The sequence below is a fragment of the Apodemus sylvaticus genome, chromosome 4, assembly GCF_947179515.1.
Source record: "Apodemus sylvaticus chromosome 4, mApoSyl1.1, whole genome shotgun sequence".
In the NCBI taxonomy this organism is placed as follows: Eukaryota; Metazoa; Chordata; class Mammalia; order Rodentia; family Muridae; genus Apodemus; species Apodemus sylvaticus.
This window is the reverse complement of record NC_067475.1, coordinates 42349665-42374617: the sequence shown is the minus strand read 5'-3', so window position 1 is coordinate 42374617 and position 24953 is coordinate 42349665. Positions and strand designations below refer to the sequence as shown.

At 39.6% G+C, this 24953-nt stretch overlaps 1 long non-coding RNA gene across 1 annotated transcript in view; it reads right to left on the bottom strand.

The window, feature by feature from the left end:
- LOC127682106 (uncharacterized) overlaps positions 1-24215 on the bottom strand; it is a 100692-nt gene extending 76477 nt beyond the window's left edge. The window contains exons 1-2 of the long non-coding RNA XR_007977351.1: positions 24184-24215; positions 23872-24080 (exon numbers count right to left, since the gene is read on the bottom strand). This is a non-coding gene — a long non-coding RNA (uncharacterized LOC127682106). The remainder of the gene's footprint in view (positions 1-23871; positions 24081-24183) is intronic.
- Between the last annotated feature and the right edge of the window lie 738 nt (positions 24216-24953).

The window sequence follows — 24953 nt, the reverse complement described above, 5'->3', positions numbered from 1 at the left end:
AAAAGGCACAGAATGATTTCTTTAAAATTGCTCTGGGGCTGGAGAGATGGCCCAGCAGTTAAGAACTTTTACTGCTCTAGTACAGGACCAGAGCTCTCTTCCCAGCACCCACATCGCACAACTCAGCTGCCTGTAACTCCAGCTCCAGGATGACCCACTGCCTCCGGTCTCTTCATGCACCTGTCCTCGCATGCATATGTCCTTACGCAAACACACACATGCACATAACTCAATAGGTCAAACACAATGGACTCCTGTTGAGGATCCAGTTGAAGAATAGAAGTGACAGTGGCTTGGCATCACCCTGAAAGATTAGATGTTGTCCAAGGATTCTTCTGGGCTCTCATTTTTAAATTATCCTCAAGGACTTTAAGAACTACACATGTGTATAATACTTGAGGAAAAGCTGAAATCATTAAGAGAAAGTATATATTTATATATTAGCTAGTTCATGAGAAACTATTTCTGGATCCATTTAAATGAAGCCGTTAGTCTATAAAATGGCACATGAGAAGATTCCCATGAAAACTTCCTATGAACAATATAAAGCAGACACTCAGATATAATGCTTATGAATATAACCAAATTTATACTTCAGATATTATTCATAGCTCAGAATAAAACTGGAAGTAAAAGACTTTATAGAGAGGATCTTTAAATACAATTTGACAAAATAGACAATAATAAATTCAAATGTTTATGTATTATGCTAAATGAATCCCAATCTGGCAGTTATGGTTCAATTTAAACTTATCAGAATGGATGAGGCAGTTCTGTGAGAAAAGGCACTTGCTTTCAAGACTGTCAACCTGAGATTAATCTTTGGGACCCACATAGTAGGAATAAAGAACTTAATGCAGTAAGATGTCCTATGACTTCAACACACAAAGCAACACGATTGCACCCAGACACATACTCACCTAAAAACAAATAAATATAATAAAAACATTTGAAGCAAATACTGCTGTTTTACCACAAACTTGTTTGCAAAAGGAGAGCTAACATGTATTAGATTTGTTTACTTAATGGCAGCTGTTAAATTAGACATATAAGAACATAACAAGTATGCATCAGTATGATTAGATATGTGGGTGTCGACATTTTCAATAGAGAGCATTTTACACTAAAATAGTTTGGAGTTTATAGTCCCATTTTAACATTCCAAGACAAACACCAGGTAGCATCTGCCTATCATCAGTGGCCTCATCTGGTTGTTCTCAAGTTGAGCATTCCACAAAGAAATAAGAAAAAACTAAAAGAGGACAGATGTCCTCAGCACAAAAATAATAAAAGATGGCTCCTCCCAGCGCTTGGAGCAGCAGATACACAGAACTAAGCTTTTACGATGAAAATGAAAACATTTGACAACAACAGCCCTGATTCTTGACCATTTTCTTCCATATTCAGGAATGAAAGCATGCCTTCAAGCGCTACTGATATAACAGCAACCACAAGCCTAATGTATGGTGAATGTATTTGCCAATGCCTTAAGTCATACAGTCATAGAGCCATGGAAATTTAGAAAGTACTTATGAATGATATACCACTTGAGTCTGGAATATTCAATACAGGGATTTGGTATGAATTCTCCCTCCCTCCCTCCCCCCTCTATCTCTCCCTCTCTCCCTCTTTCTACACACACACACACACACACACACACACACACACACACACACACAGGAGACATCCAGCTAACTCAGATAACACTTGTGTTTCTTCTGTTTGAACTTAAGAAACGTTTTACAAAGTGTTAGAATCAATGGCACCTGGTTCTCTAGCCACCTCTAATTAGGTGTGACACTGGAAAGATTTTCTTGGCTCTTGCTTTACTTTCTTCCCTCCTCCTGGGGGTAGAGAAGAATGCAAAATCACTAAGCTCAAGGAAAATCCATGATTCCTGTGTCACTCACCAAGTATTTGGTTACATACCTCTTTGAATTATTCAGGAGACTTCCCAGCTGGGTTTTAAGCGGCCCAAATATATTTTCTGTTATCTAGCACAAGGTTGGTGATAGAGTAGACATTTTAAAAATACTGCTCAGTGGACTGTACTCGCTGGGAAAATAGTTGAGGCCCAAATAGGACCATTGGCTTACTTGAATATTTCCTAGTCCAGAGCTGCCTTCTAGCAGCCCTGTGGATGGTGGAAGACCTTGACTAAAGAGAAAACCTTTTCATTAACACTTTAGAAAGCACCGCCTTCCAGTTGTTACTTTACATTTTCTAAAACCTAGAGGACTTGTTCACGCATAATTTTTATGCATCTGAAAGTAAAATGAATTAACGTGTGACCTACCTACAGAAATAGCAGAAAGTCATTTTAAGACAGTTGCGGAAAGGCAGTGGACTTTTCAAAACCGTGTTCCTACTTAGTTGGGATTGATCAAAAACCATCTTTGAAAACCAGCAAAATTAGGTGTATGTTTAGAAGGGAAGCGAAAAATGGGGGGTATATACTGGCTGGTTTTGTGTGTCAACTTGACACAAGCTAGAGTTATCATAGAGAAAGGAGCTGCAGTTGAAGAAATACCTCCATGAGATCTGGCTGTAAGGTATTTTCTCAATTAGTGATGGGGCAGGGGAGAGGGCCCATTATGTGTGGTGCCATCCCTGGGCTGGTAGTCTTGAGTTCTATAAGAAAGCAAGCTGAGCAAGTCAAGGGAAGCAAGCCAGTAAGATACATCCCTCCACAGCCTCTGCATCAGCTCCTGCTTCTTGACTTGTTTGTGTTCCAATCCTGACTTCCATCGGTGATGAACAGGAATGTGGAAGTATAAGCTGAATAAATCCTTTCCTCTCCAATTTGATTCTTGGTCATGATGTTTGTGTAGGAACAGAAATCCTGACTAAGACAGTATACTTCACACATACTTCACAATTAGCTTCTTACCTTAGCCCATTAAAATGAATTCTTTATTGGAATGCTGTAAAAATCCCATGTTGGGCATGGGAGTGGTACCGATTAAGGAAGTGCCAACTACTGGTATATCAGGGAAGTTTGCATATAGGGGAAGTTTAAATTTTTCATATACTGAAAAGTTTGTGTGAACACAGCAAGAAATCTGTGGATTCCCTGGGAAAAGAACAAGTGATGACCACCAAATGTGAAGAGAAAGCTGCTAACTGATGAGTTTTTTTTATTTGATATATTTTTATTTACATTTCAAATGATTTCCCCTTTTCTGGCTCCCACTCCCCGAAAGTCACATAAGCCCCCTGTTCTCCCATCCACCTTCCCCCTGTTTTCCCATCCACCCCTTCCCACTTCCCTGTTCTGGTTTTGCCCTATACTGCTACACTGAGTCTTTCCAGAACAAGGGGCCATTCCTCTGTTCTTCTTGTACCTCATTTGATGTGTGGATTAGGTTTTGGGTATTGCAATTTTCTAGGCTAATATCTACTTATTAGTGAGTGCATACCATGATTGATCTTTTGAGAGTGGATTACCTCACTTAGTATGATGTTCTCCAGCTCCATCCATTTGTCTAAGAATTTCATGAATTCATTGTTTCTAATGGCTGAATAGTGCTCCATTGTGTAGATATACCACGTTTTTTGCATTCATTCTTCCATTGAGGGATACTTGGGATCTTTCCAGCTTCTGGCTATTATAAATAGGGCTGCTATGAACATAGTGGAGCACGTATCCTTATTACATGGTGGGGAATCCTCTGGGTATATGCCCAGGAGTGGTATAGCAGTATCCTCCGGAAGTGATGTGCCCAGTTTTCTGAGGAACAGCCAGACTGATTTCCAGAGGGGTTGCATCAATTTGCAACCCCACCAGCAGTGGCAGAGTGTTCCTCTTTCTCCACATCCTCACCAACACCTGCTGTCTCCTGAATTTTTAATCTTAGCCATTCTGACTGGTGTAAGGTAAAATCTCAGGGTTGTTTTGATTTGCATTTCCCTAATGACTAATGAAGTCGAGCATTTTTTAAGATGCTTCTCAGCTATCCGAAGTTCTTCAGGCGAAAATTCTTTGTTTAGCTCTGTACCCCATTTTTAATAGGGTTATTTGGTTTTCTGGGGTCTAACTTCTTGAGTTCTTTGTATATATTGGCTATTAGCCCTCTATCTGATGTAGGGTTGGTGAATTTGTTGGTTGCCAATTTGTCCTTTTGATGGTGTCCTTTGCCTAAAAAAGTTTGTAATTTCATGAGGTCCCATTTGTCAGTTCTTGATCTTAAAGCATATGCTATTGGTGTTCTGTTCAGGAACTTTCAAGAAACTGGGGAAGACCCTTGAGGACATCAGCACAACTGATGGGTTTTTTGTCCCTCCTCCACTCAATTTTCTACAACCAACTCATATCTGTTTGTGCTGCTGCTGTCTATAAAGGTTGCTTTTATTTTTAAAGTTAAGCAAGTAATGTGATGCCTCTATAAAATTTGTAGTATAGCCTAATATACTTAATGGTAGGATAGCATTTTGAAATATTTCACTTACCACATTTTGTGTAATGCATAGTAGTGATAACAACCCCCTAGCTGTAACACAATGATTGACAAAAGCAACTTAAGGATAGAGGGTTTATTTTGGCTCTAGGTTGGAGGGGATTCAGTCCAACAGAGTAGAGAAGGCTCAGCAGCAGTTACATGATGTGCCTGATCACATTACATCTTCACTTAAGAAACAAAGGGAGGTGGTTGTGGATGCTCATTCAATGGTACAGCTCACTGGGGGGGTGCTGTCAACTTTATGCTGGGACTTCCCTCCTTAGGCAAATCTTTCTGCAATTGCTCATAGACAAGCCTAGAGACATGTTTTCTCTATGATTCTAATCTACTCAAGCTGGTACCGAATATCAGTTCCCATATCTGTATAAGTATTATTGTTTTACCATCAAATCACCAAAGAATGTGTGTGATGAGTGGGTGGTTTCATTTACTGTCAAGACATGGACTCATGCTACCTGTGTTTGGGGGTGGGTCAGTCTTCACTGGGCAAAACTGGATGCTCGTTTTCACCTGTCTTAAGAAAGTCAGGACATAAGGGAGGTCTCCTTACTGATTTGTTCCCCATGAACAGACCTCCAAAGAATTGCTAGCCTTTGCATAAGTCATGTCCACTCTGTTAAAGTTACATCTACAGCTTTTATGTGCTTAGAATACTCTTCCCTAGCATATATGCAAGTTTCTGAAGAATGAACTTGTCACATCATTCTGTACTTTATCTATATTAAAAAATGCAACAATGAATTAAGCTTTCCATTGGCTTCTACCCAACTTCTGTCGCTATTGGGATAAAGAATTCACCCTTTACAATAAACTCTCTGGCTTAGGAGATGTCCCCACGGATTAACTGACTTACCTTGTCCCAAGCAGTTGGGACTTCCTTCTTTCTTGTGTATTTGCTACTCATTCCTAGGCATCTCAACCAGGAAGACACCCGTAAAGAGCATGGAATCACAAGCAAACTTCTAGCTCTGCAAAGGCTACAAATGCCTAGATACAGGTTTTGTTCTTTGCATATCCATACATGGATAATGTAAAGAATAATGTGGTAAGGGTGTACATATCATATAATAATAAAGATCCATAACCACTTTTAGAAAGGAACTATTGATAGTTAGCTGTTGTACCTGACTTACAATATTGTTTCAAAAGTTTAAAAGTCCTGAAAATAATAGAAACTCCATACATTAGCAACATTTCCAGGATCAGATCACATCATTACATACACTGAATATCTATAATTAGGAATAGATAATTATATATTCTATCACAGAAGTCAGTAAATGTATTCTTAGGACAGAATTCATAGTAGCAGAGGTTACTTGCACAAGACCAAGCCAGCTATGAAGTCCAGCAGAATAAGAGAGGCCTGCTCAAGATCTCACCCTTAGCGGGTTTATTAATAATTGATGGCCACTGGTGGAAAAAGAGACATCTTCTTTGGGGCAGTAACCACTTGTTGCTACATGTCGCATCATGTAACTGCTGCTGACATCCATTCTCCAGTGGATGACCCTACAACCCTGTGCACACAGACATCACTAATTGAACTAGGTGGATTATAATAAAATAGGACAGGAAATTAGGAGGGAGACTAGCTGTGGAGGGTTTAGTGTGAGTTGGAGGTATGGAGATATGGAATGATGTGATCAAGAGACATTGTATACATGAATACAATTTTCAGAGAATAAATTTAAATTATGCAAGTGTTTTAGACACAAAAGAACTGACCAAATCAGAGCTTATATAATTGTTTTGGTTCTTCACTAATAATTCTGAAAGTATTTTCAGTTGAGTTAAAACATTTAAAAATACACAGTGTCTCAAAGCAGTTTGGCTCTTTTTTTAACAATTAAATACAATAAGGGTCAATCTCATGATACATAAAGACATGCAATAATCATTTCCATGGACTTGTATGCCATTGAATTATATACAGGTAAAGAAACTTTCAAGTCTTCAAAAGTCATTACTATGTATACTAGATTACAGTGTGCCATAAACAAAATTTTTCATAACATAATTCCTTTTATTTGTTCCTGTGCTATATTTCCTTTTTAAATGCTTTTTTTTTTAGCCATGAGTGTTCATCTGTGTTTAGGTATGTGTACATGAGTGAACATGCCATAGAGACCAGAAGAGGGTGTTAGAACTGCTGGAGCTATAGTTAAAGGTGGTCCTGAGCTGCTTGATGTGAACACTCATAAGTGAACTCAGGTACTCTGAAGGAGCAGAGTGTGCTCTTAACCAAGATATCTCTCTAGACCCTCTTTAAATTCTTAATCGGTGCATTGGTTCTTAATTGGGTGAGTCAGTGTGTTCCATTTATCCCAATTTGTCACTGTGAACATCAGATTCTTCTGACACTTCTTCCCCTGTGCTAGAGTTACAGGTATGGGCCACCATGCACATACGTTTTGTGAGGTTTTAAAAGCTAAACCCGGGGGTTCATAAATGCTAGGCAGTTGGGCTACCTCTCCAACACCACATTTACTTTTTAACATGAATATAAATTTTATTCATGGCACTTTTAGGGCTGGGAAATAATTTGAAATATAAAATCACAAATCTTAAAGTAGGAAAAGACAGAGTAGCAGTAGTCTAATTTCCAGGAGACAGTGAACATCTTTGATTACATGTCAGTAAGTTACAGTGTAGGGCCACACTTTTAGTACTTCAATAATATCCAAACAGTTTGCCTTTACATGATATCTATACAAAGAACAAAGTTGTGTGTATGTGTAAATATCTCTGTGTGTAAGCACACATATGTGTGTGTATATGTTGTGTCTATGTGCATATGTATGTAGGTGTTGGGGGGGTATGATTGTCTGTGTGCATGCACACAGGCAGTTGTATGTACCATTCTTCCTGAGTTATTGTACCCCTTGTTTTATAAGACAGGGTCTCCTACTAGCCTGAAGCTCTCTAAGATTGGCTGGCTGGCCAGCAAACTCCATGGACCTAGCTGTCTCTCCCTTCTCAACACTGGGATTATAAAGCCATTCCCTGTAACCTGACTTCCACTATTTAGTGAGTTCTTCTTTCTTCCACTTTTCTCCATTCTTGCAACTCCCTAACACTAGATAGAAGAGCAAAAGAGATACAGGGGAAAGGGTGTGACATTATCATTAGACTACTTTCTGCTGATTAGGGGCATTGCGTTCCTTGTTGCAAGGTTGATCTTCATCTTTAGAATATCTAATTTCTTCTTTCTTCTTTGTACACAAGTACCATGACCAACAACTAACAGCAACCAAGTAACAACCAACAACCACACTGCTGTTTGGGGCCCTAGCATTTTATCTTCTGAAACATTCCCAGAATCCCAAATGTCACAAAAATCACATAAACTATCTGGCCCTGGAAAAATCATGCCCCTGCTGGAGCATGAGGCAAATCATAGTCAGCTGCTGTGGACAATCTGAGGCAGCAGCCTATATCCCACAACTGAAATTAAAAGGAAAACATTCCTATAATACTTCTGTTTTTTTGTTTTTTTTTAAAGAGACCGAACTCCAAAATTGTCACTGTAGTTCCCCACCTTGGGTGAGCAACCCTTAGTTCCTGTTTGTTAGGAAAGTAAAAGTAAAACAAAAGGAGACCAACCTTAACAGTAGCAGACTGCCTTTAATTCAGAGGATGAAGGGCAGCAATCTCTCAGAGGGAGTAGAGCCTGTGTATTGAGGCCCAAGGGCTGGCAAGTTTTAAAGGAGAGAAAAGGGATTTTTTTATGGTGGAAGATTCCATCTGTAAATGCCAATGGAAGTTGGTGTGCTAACCTTCTTGTCTGGGGCTTCCTAGCCCCTAACAGCCTGCAGATGTTATCAACCTGTCAGCTTTCCTGTAGGGAGTTTCCCTGCTACTCTGAAGCTTTTAGTTCATGAACTTTTCAGGGCCCAGAGGTTCTACAGGGTGTCTGGGAATTGAATTAGGGTCCTCAGGTTTATAAGGCAAGCATTTTATGGATTTAACCATCTCTCTAGTCTCAGATTGATTCGTTGTAAAAGGCAAGTTAAATCAAATCCTTCATCTTCTCAAGTTCATTCTCTTCTTAACAGGTCACCTTAAACTTTGCGTAGAAAGCTTCCCACACTCTCTCAGGTCCTACCTCAATCCGTTCTAACATTATCTCCCAATACCGTTTCTCTTGGCAACACCAATTTGCTACAGGCCATTTGAGACATATAGAGTACACAGACATTAAGACCTTTGGATGTCTTAGCCTGAAGTCCTCTTTTCTAGTATCTTCATGTAGAGCACTATTCCTCTGCTTTTGAGAGATTTTGACAAACATCACTGTGTCAATAAAATTTTATTAAATTCTATATAAGATTAGCATATCATCTGAGTCACTCTAATTTTTTCCTTCTCTTCAAAGCATTTCTCTCAAGGAAGCATCTTTACTTATATTTTCATACTCATATAGCAGCATACTTACATATTGAATTATATTTATTTAACCCATTTTACTGAAATCAACATTCCCTGAAAGCATGAGATTTAAAGCTGTTTTCTAGAGAAATCCCTTAGAGTGGGCTCTAACTACTATTTGCAAAGGTAACTTGCCATCTCTTGCATGAGTTCAGTTAAGAGACCTTCCGTGGTTTGCATATACCTTATTCTAGTCATCTTCCACAGACCTTTCTTGCCTATAGGCTTAGTCCTAACTCTTACCTTGTGCCTCCCTTTAAGTCCCTCAAATACTTGAAGAAAGGTAGAAATCGCCCCCCCCCCCAGAAAATTCTATTGGCCCCTTTCAGTCATTACTATATAGTAGTTTCTTCCTATTTCTAACATTCCTTCCAGGAGTGAGAGGGTCACTCAATAGACTCAGGAGAAACACAATTCAATGTTCCCCAGCACTTGGGAGAGCAGAAATTTGCAAGGTTCTTGAGCTCTCTAAGCTCTGCCCTGTGTTTATAGGATGTTTGTGCTTAATTATAAAGGGTATAAACAGAAGCTGGTAGAGGTGACTCATCAGAATAAGCTTCCTAGAAGACATTCCTACTGATCACCTCTCTATTGTGCAGAGAGCTCCAGAATTGCATCGTCTGTATCATCACCCATGTTGGGGTAGACTTTTGCTTTGTGTTATCCCGGCTCCTGTAAGCATTCGGACTCATACTCCAGTTGGTAACACAAGTACAGTAGATCCCTAACTTCAACTTCATTGTCTCTAGTTCTCTTTCTGGATTGAGTAGGTGTGTGTGTGTGTGTGTGTGTGTGTGTGTGTGTGTGTATACCCACTGTGTCTTCCTGGAGGGGGAGAACTGAAGGGGGGGAAACTCTGAAGCATCATTCACCATATGGCATAAGTGGGTAGGGACCTCTGTTGTTTTCCCTTGCAAGCACTCTTGTCTACTATGTTTATACTGTATATTGTGTTCTTTGAATGGGGTCCTGATGTGAATATATTGCCTCACTTTAAAAGTCAGCATTGTCTCATGCAAATTGGACATGACTCCACCTGCTTTACGCTGATTCCTCCTGTCCAAACAGAGATAATGGTAATAGTATCTACTTTATAGGGTCTTTGTGAGAATAGACACGTGAACACCAAACAGTGTCTACTTCACCCTGTTCAAACCTTTTTGTTTTGTGGGAAAAGAAGCTTGCTATAATGAAAGAAACAGAGACAGAGACAGAGACACAGAGAAGCAGACAAAAACAGAGACAGAGAGATAGATGATGGAGATAGATAGATGATAGATAGATAGATAGATAGATAGATAGATAGATAGATAGATAGATAGACACAGACATAGAAACATAAATGCAAAATGATATAGATGGAAGGATGAATCAGTCCATGGATGGGTGGATAGATGAATGAATGGATGGATGGATGGTGAATGGTAGATAGAGTAGAGCTGGACTATGCCCAGCATCCTGGGCAAAATCTGGGCTACATCTTTAGGTTTAGGTTACATTCTTTATGTTTAGGTAGAAAGAGAGAGAAAGAAAAAGCAAAATGAATTGAGTGACTTTCCACCTCAAAAAAAAAAAAAAAAAAAAAAAAAGCAGCCATGCCTTCTCACTCAGACATTGGAGAAATGAGAGACAGAAACTATCCCCAAATGAAAGCACACACACAAAAAAAAGTGTTTTTCTTTGGACACTTTGCCATTAAACCAAGTCAAAAGTACCACAATCTTAAGCATTTAATTCCATTACCACTCACATTACAAGTTTTATCTGTCTAGACAAGGCAGGATTTCTAAAGGGAAAAACATCACATCAACACAATAATATTGTCCCTAATGCCTTCTAAAGGGATGAACTCAGGTTTCCAGAGTCCAGTAACATGAAGTTGCACGTTAAAGCATTCTTGTTCCCTACAACTGATTTTGAAGAACCACCCCCTGTCCTAGCTCATCATTAACCTCTTCAGTGTTGCTCTCTGTACCAAACAAGGATTGCCACAGTATTTTCCATGAAGTTACAATGGTCAGAGGGCAATGTGATGGGTTAGCAAAGGTGCTAGTTTTCTCTATGGGGCTGAAAATTTCACATTAACTCTGGTCAACTCTCTGCAGACAGACTCCTTTTCATGGCTTCCAAGCCAGCTTTGTGAGGAAGCCCTTTAAATTGAATTAAGACACAGCTTTTCTAAGAACCAGCACTCCTGGGATAAGAAACAAGGAAAGGCTCTCCCCTTTGCCAAGAGATTTACAGCCTAGTGATGAGAAAAATACACTAGTGTGTTCTCAGTAGACTCCTGTGCCCTCCACTCCAATCCTGATTTTCACACTTGCCAGAGCAGCTGACATGGAAATTCTAGATCTATTTTATTGTTTTAAAATTTGCACTCTGTTACTGTATGTATGTTACATACTGTTTGTATGTTAGTTGTTCAGAATATTTCATTTCATTGTGGCAATTTCATACATATATCAACATGAGTTGCTCATGTTCAAATCCTCCTACCTTAACTTTCTTCCCTCCCCCACCTACTGTCCCTTTCCTCTTCCCAAAGAGCCTCTTTCTATTTTCATTTCATTGTATGTTTTATATTCCATCTGTAAGAGAAAACATGATTTCTGAGCCTGGCTTCTCTAACTCAACATGATGGTCTCCAGTTCTAGCTTTGTTCCTGAATATACACAGAGATGATTCTTTGATACCCTTAACCTAAAATCCTTGCTGAGTTCTATTTCATACACTCGTGTTTAATCATAACACAAGAAGAGGGCTGAGGGCATGACTTAGTTTATAAAGTGATGCCTTGCACACACAAGGACCTGAATTTTAAGTCCCAGATCCATATTTTTTTAAAAAAAATGCCAGGGGTGGGAGCACTCATTTGTAATCTGAATGCTACAGAGTTGGAGACTGGTGGATCGCTGATAGCCTAAACAACCAGACAAGACTCCTGGCTCCCCATGAGGGACTCTGTCTCAAAACAAAACACAGACAAATAAACAAAGAAGCAAATAAAAGCAAATCTAGACTGAAGAAGAGGGATAGCCAAGATTGACCTCTGACCTCCACATGTACGTACATTTGTTACCCACACATGTGCATCTTCAACATAACATTACATGTTGTTACATGTTTAGTTATATAACTAAACATAGACATTTAAATGTGTCCTCCACGCACACACACACACACACACACACACACACACACACAGGTAAATAAAGAAAGAGGCATACCATTTAATTGTTGCAGTGTTGCATCACTGCTTGGGCTTTCCCACTATATCTTTGTATTTGAGCTTTTTGTCTTTGTTGTTTTGTTCAGATATTCCTAACTGGCTCTACTAACTAAGGTCTATCGTTTATTCTGTGGATGCTTTAGGGAACTGCTCAAGTAACCATTTGTTAACCACATCCCAGCAGACAGCGTCTCTCAGCCATTTCCCCTTTACTGGTTGGAAGAGATTAGGGCTACCATCTGACACAGAGCAGTCTGATTGATTCCCCACTACCTGTTCCTTCCTTATCCATGTATGTCGACCTTAGAAAGCTGAATTTCAAGTCCTTTGTGTGTTGCTTTCTTCACTTAGGCCTTCTTCCTCTGTCCAGTCAATTTCCCCATTGGCTTTGATTCTGCCGATCTGGCTACTGCCATCTAGTCCATGAACACTTCCTTATAAGTAGTTCTCAAACTTAATCCCCTCTCAAGATCAACTCCTTGGGTCTAAACTAATCTATTTCCCTGAACCTTTAAACCTTTCCTGGTCCTTTTATTATAAAGTCACACTTGACCACAGGTATATGCAGGTACCTGTTTTACTAGCTGGGGACATTTTTCGAACAAGAGCTTCACCTCATGTAAGTTTGTTTGTTTTGCACTGCATCTAATACAGTTTTGTACATAATATAGTTCTTTCCCGAGAGAGAGAGAGAGAGAGAGAGAGAGAGAGAGAGAGAGAGAGAGAGAGAGAATTTGTGTATATGGATACATTTTTACCTGAGTTCAGATACTCTTAGAGGCCGGAAGGGGGTTCACCCTGGAACTAGGTCACAAGTTGTTGTGAGCCATCTGACCTAGGGGCTAGAAACCTAACTTGGGTACTTTGTGGAAACATTAAGCTCTCTCATCCCCTTAGCCATCCCTCCAACACACAAAAATATTTCTTTATCTAATAAATAAATACATATTTTGTCCATTAGCTTCCTGATCATGAGCTGTTTCAAGTCTGAGAAAACATATCTGTATTAATTATTTTTATAATCAGCTCCCCAACATTATATCTGGGACAGAATAGTACTTAATAAATCCTGGCTGACTCGAGACAAAGAACACAAACTAAGACCAACAACAACAACAACAACAAAAAAGTAAAGCTCCTATAACCCTATTCAGTGCTCTTTTACAAAATTATTAAGATGAGTATTTTCAATATTTTCAGAATTTTAGATATCAGTGCTTACTATACCACTTAAGGTAATGGAAAAACATCTACAAAATTAAAAATGTCTCCACAACTTTCTTGGTTTTATTTTGGTTTGGGTTTTTTTTTTTATTTAGAAATAGAAACCTTGTGGTACATGCTTTCAAGCCAAAGGAAATGTCTGGAGCATTTTCTATTTTGCCTTTTCAAGATGCCCTGGATGCACATCTTTTCATAAGCATCTCAGCTTACAGTAAACATTTTTGCAGATAATACATTGGTCACTTGCACACACAAAGAAGAAAAAGATAAATAAAATAAGAAAGGAGGAGGAATATGGGAGTCTGAAAAGCTGTATTTCTTGTGGGTTCTAAAGGTTTCTTACTTCATCTCAAACAACCAAATAAGGCCAGGTGCTACTCAGTCACTCTCCTATCTTCTCCCTTTTCCTTTTTTCTACTGAATTTTCCTAGGCTAAAGTATTTATGCTTAGAAAAAAAATCAATTCTTTTCCTTTTATTGAAAAATTATGTATAACAAATTGCAACTGTAACCCAATCCACAAGGTAGGATGTAGGTAGCTTTGATTTACTGTCTCATTCATAATCTGCTGCTCATTAACCTCCTTGAAAACAACCCACTCCCTTGTCTAAGTGATATCAAGGTGTTTGTTTTCAATCTGTCTAAAATCATCCTATGGACACGTGTGCTATTGAAGAATTATATTTTAATTTACCTTCATGCAGTGCCTTTGATGGGCGTTTGCATTAACACAATATGATTATGCCTTTTTTTTTTTTGCTGGTATCTATTCAAATCGGAAATTACCTGCATACAGTCTCAGATGGTGGTCAAAAACTGTACAAAGAAGTAAGAATGGGACTCCTTAATATCACACAGCCCTGCTGCTCATCAGCAAGGCCCTTTCTGTTTCAATGCTTTTGTCATGGATATGAAAGTCATTATGTAGTTTAGAAAACAGAAGATGAAGTGAAAGAGGAGACTCATAGACCTAGGATGCATTAATATTCCACCAGCATCAAAGATATTTCCCTGGAGGGGCTCCTCTAGGCCACACTGTTATTACAGTGCCTATCTATTATCCTGTGCTGTTCTTAGTATTAAGACAATAATGTGGAGAATAGGATTATGCACAGATGATAGCGAATGTGAAGGCAATTCAGCAAGATAGGAAATGAATGGAGACATGATTCTTTCATCGGAGCTGAGGATGGTTTAGCATAGGGTAAGAGAGAAGACACACGAAGCAGAATGAATGAAATCTTTACAGGTTACCCGGGTTAAAATGAGTGTTTACACATAATCCTATGAGTTTAACCTTCTTGAGAGGAAACGCCGTGGCATCTTTCTTTAACATCTGGATTGGTGTGCCTTAGGAGATGATCTGGTTTTGTTCTAAAAATTTCGCTTCTTAGAAAGAGCTGTCAGAGCTTACATGGTCAGAAAGGGGGCCTCGAGGAGTTAAGGTAACCTTTCAATTCATTCCCATCTCTGGGAAATCTGGGCTATTATTTAAGAACCCATAGCAAAAACAGGAAAACCTCCCAAGTCTTTGAGTCCCATGCCTTGCCAAACATGCCCAGCAATGAAGAGTGTAACAGACACAGGTGCTGCAGACAGGAGGGCTCTGTTATGGAAAGCATTCCTTCTGCTGTCTCCGAGCCTTCTCTTCTTTTGACACTAACCTTCCGGGCTGCACGCATCCTCAGATACAGTCATCCAGGACAGAGAGAAAAGCAAAGCCCGAGCATTTGCAAAAGATCACCTCTATCTGATGCCCAAGGCTAGTGTGACTCAAAGCCTGGCATTTCTGTACTGATGTTGGGGGAACAAGAGGGGCAGATTGTGTTATTTGCAGGCTGGGCACTGGCATAAACAAAGGTTTCTGTTTATATAGAAAAAAAGAATGTTTAATTAAATGTAAGTACACTCATCCGAAGACAATATGACAGGGCCAGAGAGGGCGCATTCTGTGTTCACACACTCTGCTTACTCTTCAAACACTGCTTTTGATCCTGATTTAAATTGGATAGAAATTCAACCAAACTGAGATCAACAATATAATAACATCATCTAACTCAGAGAATTACCAAGGGGAATTGAAGAGAAGGCATTAGAGAAAATCAGGGTATAGATAGACTCTCTCTGTAAGCTTGTCTAAGAATGTGAAAGCTTTGGGTATCTAGGCTGCATAGAAAATGTAGATTAGCATATCCTGCATGGGACTGAAGCACTGAGAAGGCAACTTAGATTTGCATCTAATCGCTTGAGACATGACTGTGTTTTTAGAAAGAAAGAAAGAAAGAAAGAAAGAAAGAAAGAAAGAAAGAAAGAGAGAGAGAGAAAGAGAGAAACCATGAGTAGTGTGGGTATGGGTGTGTACACAGACAGGCAGACACACACATGTACACACAGATACACACACACACACACACACATACACACACACTTAAAAATACACTAATAAAAACTTAAGAAAGAACCGAAGGAAGAGATGAATAAAAACTAAGCAAGAAGAAGCGAAGGAAAAGATGCGTGGATTTTTATCCAAAGCAAGGACCTGTTATCTCTACAGGAAAAAAGAAGCATAGATAAAGAGAATATGTAATCAAGGCCTTGGCCAGTGTTTAGAGTTTTTCTTTCCCCTCCCCCAGCCCTTTCTGGGCTCTTGGCTTGCTCTTCTCTGCTTTAAAAATGGCTCCATACTGCTCTCTGCTGCTGGTTCGTCAATTTCTATTCAGAAAACTCCAAGCCATTCCTGTGGATCAGGACGTGATCAGATTCACAGCCAGCTCAGATCTCTTCAGATTCAAAACAAACCAGGCTGGTGCATCCTCGGCATGGAAATGCCAAATCTAGAATCCCAGCATTCTTTTGTTTTTTTCTTTCAAGTTCTCTGGAGTCTAGCTCTTATGAAAACCTAATTCAAGCCACAGACATCATTATGTACAGAAATTTGTCCTCTTAAGGAAATGATGTGTTTTTGAGAATGACACCGTGGACTCGGAAAGTTGAATGAGAAAAAAAAAAGACATTTTGGAGTTTGGAGATAAATTAGGAGAAACATTCACAGAATGGTTTAGTGGAGCCCTACCACAAAGACTTCAGTTTCCACTTAGCAAATCAATAAAGTACCACATACAAGATAAGGCTACACATAAAGTAATGCAGAAGAGATCTGAATCGAATTCATATTACATATCAAGGAATGGTCTTAAAAATTGCTTCAGCTGAAACATACTTCAATGTTAGATTATTCAAAATATCTTGAAGTCAAAGGAATTGAAAAAGAATGATTATCTGCTTATTTATTTTAATATAGGACACCTGAATGTTAGGATTTTTAACTCAATCTATTTTTGTTTTATGAAGCTAATAAATCCAAGAACAAAAAAAATATAGTTACATATTCTATGAAAACCATGTGGAAATAGAGATGATTGCAGAATACTTGCAATTGCAAATTGGAATGTGTGGCATGTGACCCCACGACGAAAATCTTGTGTACATGATCAACTGTGTGACCCTGTGTGGCAGACAGGGCTCCTTACAGACTGCTTCATCACCTTGAACTAAACCTTCTAAGCCTGCTCACCAGAAACAGAAATGAGGAAAATGACAAGAAAAATGGAAAATAATATGTGTGTGCTTGGTGGCACTTGTACCTGAAATTCAGTTAGCCAGGGAGGACTGTCATGTAGACATCAGAACAGAGTCCTGCTCAGAACATGGTTAGGGTCTTGAAACAGATGGCCACACTCACAGGAAGGGGGCTTAGAAAATGTTTAGGTCTCACAATTTAGGGCTCTCTGCAACGTCCCAAGAATGCTTTTCTTTCGGAATGGCTAGTCTAAGGAAGGAAATGACTGGCGTGGGATGGGTTGGGTCAGGCATATGGTTCCAATGTAGGCTTGGAAGTTCCAGCCAATGGCAGGACCCCCTCCCAGCTCGCGCAGAGGTGGGACAGAACAGGAGCATGGGTCAGTGAGACACAGACAAATGCCAGGAAGCTGGAGACATATCTTTTGTTGAAAACGTTCTCATTTCTGTTTCCAAAAGTTGTGACACATCTTAGCAGAAACATTTCTGAACCAAAATTGGGCAGGTAGTCTCCTAAAGGAAGATTATGAACATTATGCTTCGAGGTATTCAGAGCATCAGATCATATCTATGAGTATCACTATATAGGAGACTCATGTAGGAACTAGCTTACAAGGTAACAGTTTACGATAGACCCTCGATTTTGTAGGAGGGAGGGAGATAGAGAGAGAAGAGAGAGAAGAGAGACAGAGAGACAGAGAGGAGAGAAACTACTTTGTTTTCTAAGCACTGAATGGCCTTCCTCAATAGGCATATATTGGAGAGCCTGTTCTGTTCCAGGTGAGGCTCATGAATAATGCACTGGTACTGTCCTCAAGGAGTTTTCAATCCACACATGGGGAACACATCCGTAAATAAATAATGCCAGTCTTGGCAGTGTGAGACAGGAAGACCAGACCGAGCATCATCTCTGTCCTGAGGGCTGGGGAATAAGTTTCCAAAGCAGGATGTTATCTGACAAATGCAATGTTGCCAAGCAAATACAAAAGCAGGTTATTAGAGGGAAGAAAGCAGCATATTAAAGTAAAATGGGCATGAACTTCCTTGTCACTGCTGCAGCAACTCCAGGCCTGGTGCAAAGGCATTAGCTCTTTGAGAATGGCTCAGATCCTCGGATTGGGTCAACACTTCAACAGTTTTCAACTCATTTCTTCAGGCATTACTAGTGCAGCACAATTTGATTATTAATCTCCAGTACAGACTCAGGGACTTCTTCAGTGATCTCTACATATTAATTTCATTCTCAGATATCTGAAGGCGTAGGTAACTCCATACACCAAGATCGTTGTTTAGGATATTTCTGAGTTGATAACTCTTAATAACTTCTATATAACTAAGAAATGGGAAAAATGCAAATGCATACCTGGGGAGATGATGGCTCGGTGAAGTTAGCTCTTGTTGAAACAGGAGAGCCGAAGTGTGGGTCCCCAAGCCCAAGTATGTGCTCTGTGGATGTGACTGCCGACCTGAAATTCCTGTGCTCCTGATACAAAGACAGGCACCCTCCTGAAACAGGCTGCGAAACTGACTGAATTGGCAACTTCTACATTACAGCAGAGACTCCACTTCAGTATATAAATGGAAAAAGCTCAAGGAAAGTATCTGAGGGCAACCTCTGTCTTCTAGACACATATGTGGCCACAAGCATACAAACAGATACACACAGGAACACACAGCTCCTGTGCCTCCATGTGCATGTGAACACAGGTGTACATGCCCCCCCCCAACACACACACACGGCGGGGGGGGGGAGGGAGAGTGGGAGAGTGAGAGAGAGAACCAACAACAACAAAAAACTACAGTAACTTAAGGTCCAGCAAACTATTAACAATTCTGAAAAGCTTGAAAATTCTCTTAAGAGGTTTACTTATTTTTCATGACTTATTAAGTTCTACTATTTTATTTTGCCTCCCCCAACACCTCAAAAGAACACATACATTAAAAGAAAGCTACCTTACAAGGCTGAGACAACAACAACAACAACAACAACAACAAAAACAGTTTTCCTTTAAGTAGTGATGAGTATCAAAGGACTGAATTTATACTTAATTATTTATTGTGTATCATGACAAAAATAACCAAAACAAATTTCACAATTTCTTACAATTTATGGTCATATGGGGCCATGTAACCCATTGTGGGGACCCGCCTCAGTCACATATGGCCTACAACTTAAGAAATAGCTTAACATGCTTGAGTCCATAAGTAAGTCCTTCGCATGGAGTGGCAGTCACACGCTCCTAACAGGGACATTCCACTTAATGTCCTAAGAAAGCTTTCTGCAATGGTCTAGGTCAAGTTCATGGTGAAAAAAAAAATAACACTCTGCCACCAAAAGACTAAAATAAAACATCAAGTGTCCAAAATTTCTGAACTATTTACCTCAGCAGAATATTTAGCAGCACAGCATAGGGATTAAAATGAAAGCACGGGAGAAGGCATGTGCCGGAGGTGTCGTGGTGTCTGTGTGGATTTCACAAAATATTACACAGTGCTAGTCAGTTAGGAGCTGATGTCATGTCAGATAACTGCTCAGGAAACTTCGCCTCCAACAGCTTACAAATAACAAATGGTTTTGGTCAATAAACTATATTGTTAAATTCATAAGTATACATGTGTAAACCAAATTGATGCACTGTCCATATCACGTGGTTAGCAACATTTGAAGCCACACATCATAGAGGAGACTGGCAGCTGTCTGAAGTAATCTTATATGGGTAAATATCTCAGGATTGAAAGGAATGTACAACAAATTCTTAATTGCCTTTTGAAAGCAAAGCCTGCAGGATTTGAACCTGCAGACACCAAACTTAAAAAATGCATTTTCTTCTGGAGCTTTTAGCTCTCAGCATCACCAGAGAAATATAAGAAATGTTACATTAATATTCATTATATTTGATTAGGTAAATGTCAAGTGTATGCATTTTAGTATTTTTTATCTTTTTTATTACTAATTAATTTTTTTTACACTCCATATTTTATCCCTACCTGACCTCTAAACTCCCTGGAGCCTCCAGTCTCTTGAGGGTTAGGTGTATCATCTCTGAATGAACACAGTCCCAGCAGTCTGCTACTGTATGTGTGTTGGGAGCCTCATATCATCTAGTGTATGCTGCCTGTTTGGTGGTCCAGTGTTTGAGAGATCTAGGGTGTACATATTGAGATTGCTGGTTCTCCTACAGGTCTCCTCCTCAGCTTCTTTTAGCCTTCCCTAATTCAACAACAGGGGTCAGTTGCTTCTGTCCATTGGTTGAGTGCAAATATCTACATCTGACTCTTCCAGCTGCTTGTTTGACCTTCTGGGGCACAGTCATGCTAGATCCCTTTTTATGAGCACTCCATAGCCTCAGAAATAGTGTCAGGCCTTGGGACCTCTCTTTAAGCTGGATCCCACTTTGGGCCTGTCATTGGACCTTCTTTTCCTCAGGCTCCTCTCCACTTCTATCCCTGTAATTCCTTTAGATAGCAACAATTATGGGTCAGAGATGTGACTGTGGGATGGTCCCCTTCCCTCATTTGATGCCCTGTCTTCCTGTTTGAGGTGAGCTCTATAAGTTCCTCTCCCTAATGTAGGGCATTTCATCTAAAGTCCCTCCCTTTGAGTCCTGAGACTCCCTTGCCTCTAGAGACTCTAGAGAATTGCTGGTGCAGTCTAGAGGGTGCCCCCCACTCCTATCTCCTGGAGGTTGCCTGTTTCCATTCTTTCTGTTGGCCCTCAGTGCTTCAGTCCTTTTCCCTCACTCAATACCAGATCAGCTTTCCTTCTTCACCTCCAGTTCCCCTGCCCTGCCCACTTCCCCTCCCAGGTCCCTCCTCCCTCCGCACTTGTGATTGCTTTCTTCTCCCTTGCTAGTGGGACTGAGGTGTCCTCACTTGGGCACTTCAGCTTGTTACATTCTTTATGAGTTCTATGGACTGTATCTTGGGTATTTTTGTACTCTTTTTTTTTTTTTTTTGGCTACTATTCACTTATTAGTGAGTACATACGTTGTGTGTCCTTTGGGGTCTGAGTTACCTCACGCAGGATGATATTTTCTAGTTCCATCCACTTGCCTGCAAAACTCAGGCTGCTCTTGTTTTTAATAGCTGAGTAGTATTCCATTGTGTAATTGAACCACATTTTCTGTATCCATCCTTCTGTTGTGGGACATCTAGGTTGTTTCCAGCTTTTGACTATCACAAATAAGGCCACTATGAGTGTTTTTTTCTTTTTTAAAAGAATTATTTTTTATTTTAATGAGTGTAAATATTATCAATTGTCAGTTTTCCTCTCTATTATATAGTAACAGTTACTGACAGCCATAACCAAACATGGACAGATTTTGTATGTGAAATCTGAGCACAGACATACCATCCAATGAATTATAAAATTTTGACCTTTCGAAGTTAAAAGCTGAAAAAAATCCCAGATGAATAGTACACCTGAATGGGAATTAACTTAGGGCAAATTGGAGACAATTTACTCTATAATTACTAGTGCATGGTCTCACATTATTCTGAGACTTCGTTGGACAACTGTCTTCCTCAGCAACTTTTCATGGCCCATGAGAATGAGATATTTCATGGCCCCATGCTGACTCATGAGCCAAGAGTGTCCAACCATGACACAGAAAGCTACTGTGAGTGCAGCCTACTACACAGTGAGCACCCTCTGCTTACACATTAATGGGGATGATGTCACCAGCCCAAGTCAATAGAAAACCTGTTTTATGGAAAACTACTTTTCTATTGATCAGGAGGTTATAACCTTTTGGTGCTCTTTTGATTTAACCAAGTATTCCTTCCGCTTTATTTCTACACTGAAAAGAAAGGGCCTTGTAAATGAAATTACAAGCCTTGAAATCCCTTAAGATCCCTGCATTCCATTTTACAACATTGAGTATATGGGCTTTTGTTTCCTGGTTTTCCCCTGTCTTTATCTAAGTGTTTTCACAGTTTTTCTTCCTATTTTTTTTAAAGCCATACCCCACTTTTTAATACTCTCTTTTTTTGACACTATTAATATCCTGTCTCTGTGCCACCTTTGCACCTTTGAATTCCCTCATTTCCAAATTGTTTTTTGCATATACTTGAATTGTTTTCTACCCCCATTCTGTGTGGTGAGATCTGTCCATTGAAAACAAGCTTTTTTTTTTTTTTTTTTTTTTTTTAACCTTCCACACAGTCAGCTTTCTACAGACATGTCAATGACTGAAGGCAAGGATTGCAGAGGGACTACTGAATCAGCAGAGCCTCCAAGATGAATCTGCTATGGAAATGGCAAGTGTAGAAAGCAGGAAAAGCTGAAGCCAATGTTCCAAAAACAACAACAAAGCACATCTCCTGATTCCCAAGAGCATAGGCCCCACAATCTCGGTGTGGATGTCTTATATAGAATCATTCATTTCTAACACCATCTTGTATTATTTTATTAGATCTTGTTCTACCTTACACCAGTAAAAGTATTGAAGCTGACATATTTAAAACTGTTCAACTCCAGAGTGCATTAATCTTATTTAAGCTCAAGACTCTTGCATATGTTTGAACAGAATGTTCAGAAAAATAGAACATTGGTTTAAATGGGATCTTCCTAAAAGATCTTTGTCTGTTCAGTGTTGAAATATTATTTCACAAAGTCCATTTTATTCATGATAAACTATATATAGTATATTACTTCTAGGGGATTAATAACAAAACTTCCTGTTTACCATCTTTCCTTTAGCCATGGGACTATTGAAAAAACTACTATACTTCTTATAATGAAGCCACGAAGTTCTTCTCATGTAAGAAAGTTAAAGAGGAAATAGGATAAAACTTTGAATATGCACACTAATCTCCCTGTTCTAAGTCTACCTCTTGGAAATGAAGTGGCCCCTCAAAATGCTCTTGGAATTGAAGGGTTAACCTTGGAAGCAAACAGAGTGCAGGGGTGGAACATTTGGTTGATGACTGGACCATAGATGTTCTGACTCCATCAGTAGATTCAAAATCCATGTAGACTGTTTCCAAGTGGTGGAATTGTGAACCTGACTGCAAGGAGATGTCACTTGAAACTGGTCCTTGAAGCCTATATCTTATTTCCCTTCTATTCCTGCTTCTTGGACACCATGAAATAAGCAACTCTGTTCCTTTATGATCATGCATCAAAATGCTCTGCCTCACCACAGCTCAGAAAACAATGCATCGGCCAAGCATGGAATGAAACCTTGAAACTGTGACCCAAATAACTCTACCCTCCTTGAATTGGCACCTCAGGTAGCAGAACTGGCATTCAGATAGATGGTCTGACTATTGTTTCTAATAAGGACATCAGAGAAAGCTCTAGGTACATAAATTATTTCAGGATTTGTAAGGGATCCTGAAATTCACTGGAGATAATGTGTGTACATTGAGTAATAATATAACAATGGCATTGTTTAAAATATTTTAAGTATATAACCCAATGCAATATTAACATATGCCATATCAAGTTAAATTTTACAATTCCTATGTTAATTAAGGCTCTTGGCGAGGTTAATTGATGTGCATAAATCAGAATGAGCAGTAAATAATGGAACAAGAATACTAGTTTGGGTGACACTTTCTGTTAATATCTACTGCGACAAAATACTGTCTAGTTTAGAGTGAACGTAAACATTCTTCTCTTGACAATTAATTTTATAATCTGTGTGTTGGACTGGGTTGTTCATGACACATGGGTACTGTCAAATTTGTCACCTAAATAACACAATGTGAGCAGGGAGAACTATACACACTACCCAAGAAACGGGAATATTTTGGCAGTCCTTGATGTACCAGAACAGTAGACATGCCATCGGTGGTTAAATTACTTCAGGTCTGGATTCAACATACATTTCCATTTACTCTTCTGTGGACTTTTTGCCTGTGAACTTTCCCTCAGGAAGTTCACTTTAGCTTCTAAATTAGCTGGAACTGTAAGTGACACCCAAAGAAAATTCAAGCATGCACCTGCAGAACTTCAGTGGCTCCTGATGTCCAAGAGGAAGTGGATGTCTAAGAGACTTGATTGGGTGACTAGATATGATACTTCCATCAACTTGATAGCAGCTAGAATCACTAAAGACAGTGCCGTTGAGCATGTCTCTGAAGGCTTGAAGTGGATAAATTCATCTTGCACGTGGGCAGGGCAGTGCCATTCTCTGGAATGGGTTCCTAGGCTGAATAGAAAGGAGAAGCAAGCTGAGTGCAAGCACCCTCCGCCCTCTACTTCTGGTATTTGGAGGCACCATAATCACCCATCTCTTGTCCCTGCTGCCCTACTTTCCTGTCCTCAGCCCTGTATCTCCTTGAGTTGTAATTCTTTCTTCCTCAAGTTGCTTCTGTTGCATATTTTTATCACAGGTAGCAAAAGACACAATTTGCAAGAACTCAATAGACTGAGGAGAGCTTTATCCCCGCCCTCTGTTTCAGTTCCTGTCTTAGCTTCCCTTAATGATGAATTGTGACTTGCAGAACATATTAACCCTTGCCTCCCCCAAATCACTTTTGGTCAGTGTTTTGTCACAGAAATAGAGTGAAAACTAAGCACATAATGCCATCTCTCTACCTACACAGTTTTTATGGTCAATTTTAGTAACAATTTGAGGCTTATCTGTTTGCTCATTTATTTATTTTTATGTTTTTATTTATGTGAGACAGAGTTTCTCTGTGTAGGACTGGCTGTGCTGGAAGGCACTCTGTAGACCAGGCTGGCCTTAAACTCAGAGTTTTGCATGAATCTGCTTCCTGAATGCTGAGATTAAAGGCATGTGCCACCACACCTGTGCAACTCTGAAAATCAATTATACAGCCACTCAAAATGAATTCTTCTAAAGGAAGCTGTTGGACATTTGAGCACTGTTTTCTTGTACTTCCTCTCTCTCTCTCTCTCTCTCTCTCTCTCTCTCTCTCTCTCTCTCTCTCTCTTTCTCTCTCTCATTTTTTTCTCATTCATTATATCCTGACCTACAGCAGTTTCCCCATCCTCCTCTCCTCCCAGTCTCTCCCCTCTACCTCCTTCTCCTCGGGTCTGCCAGGAATATCAACTAAAC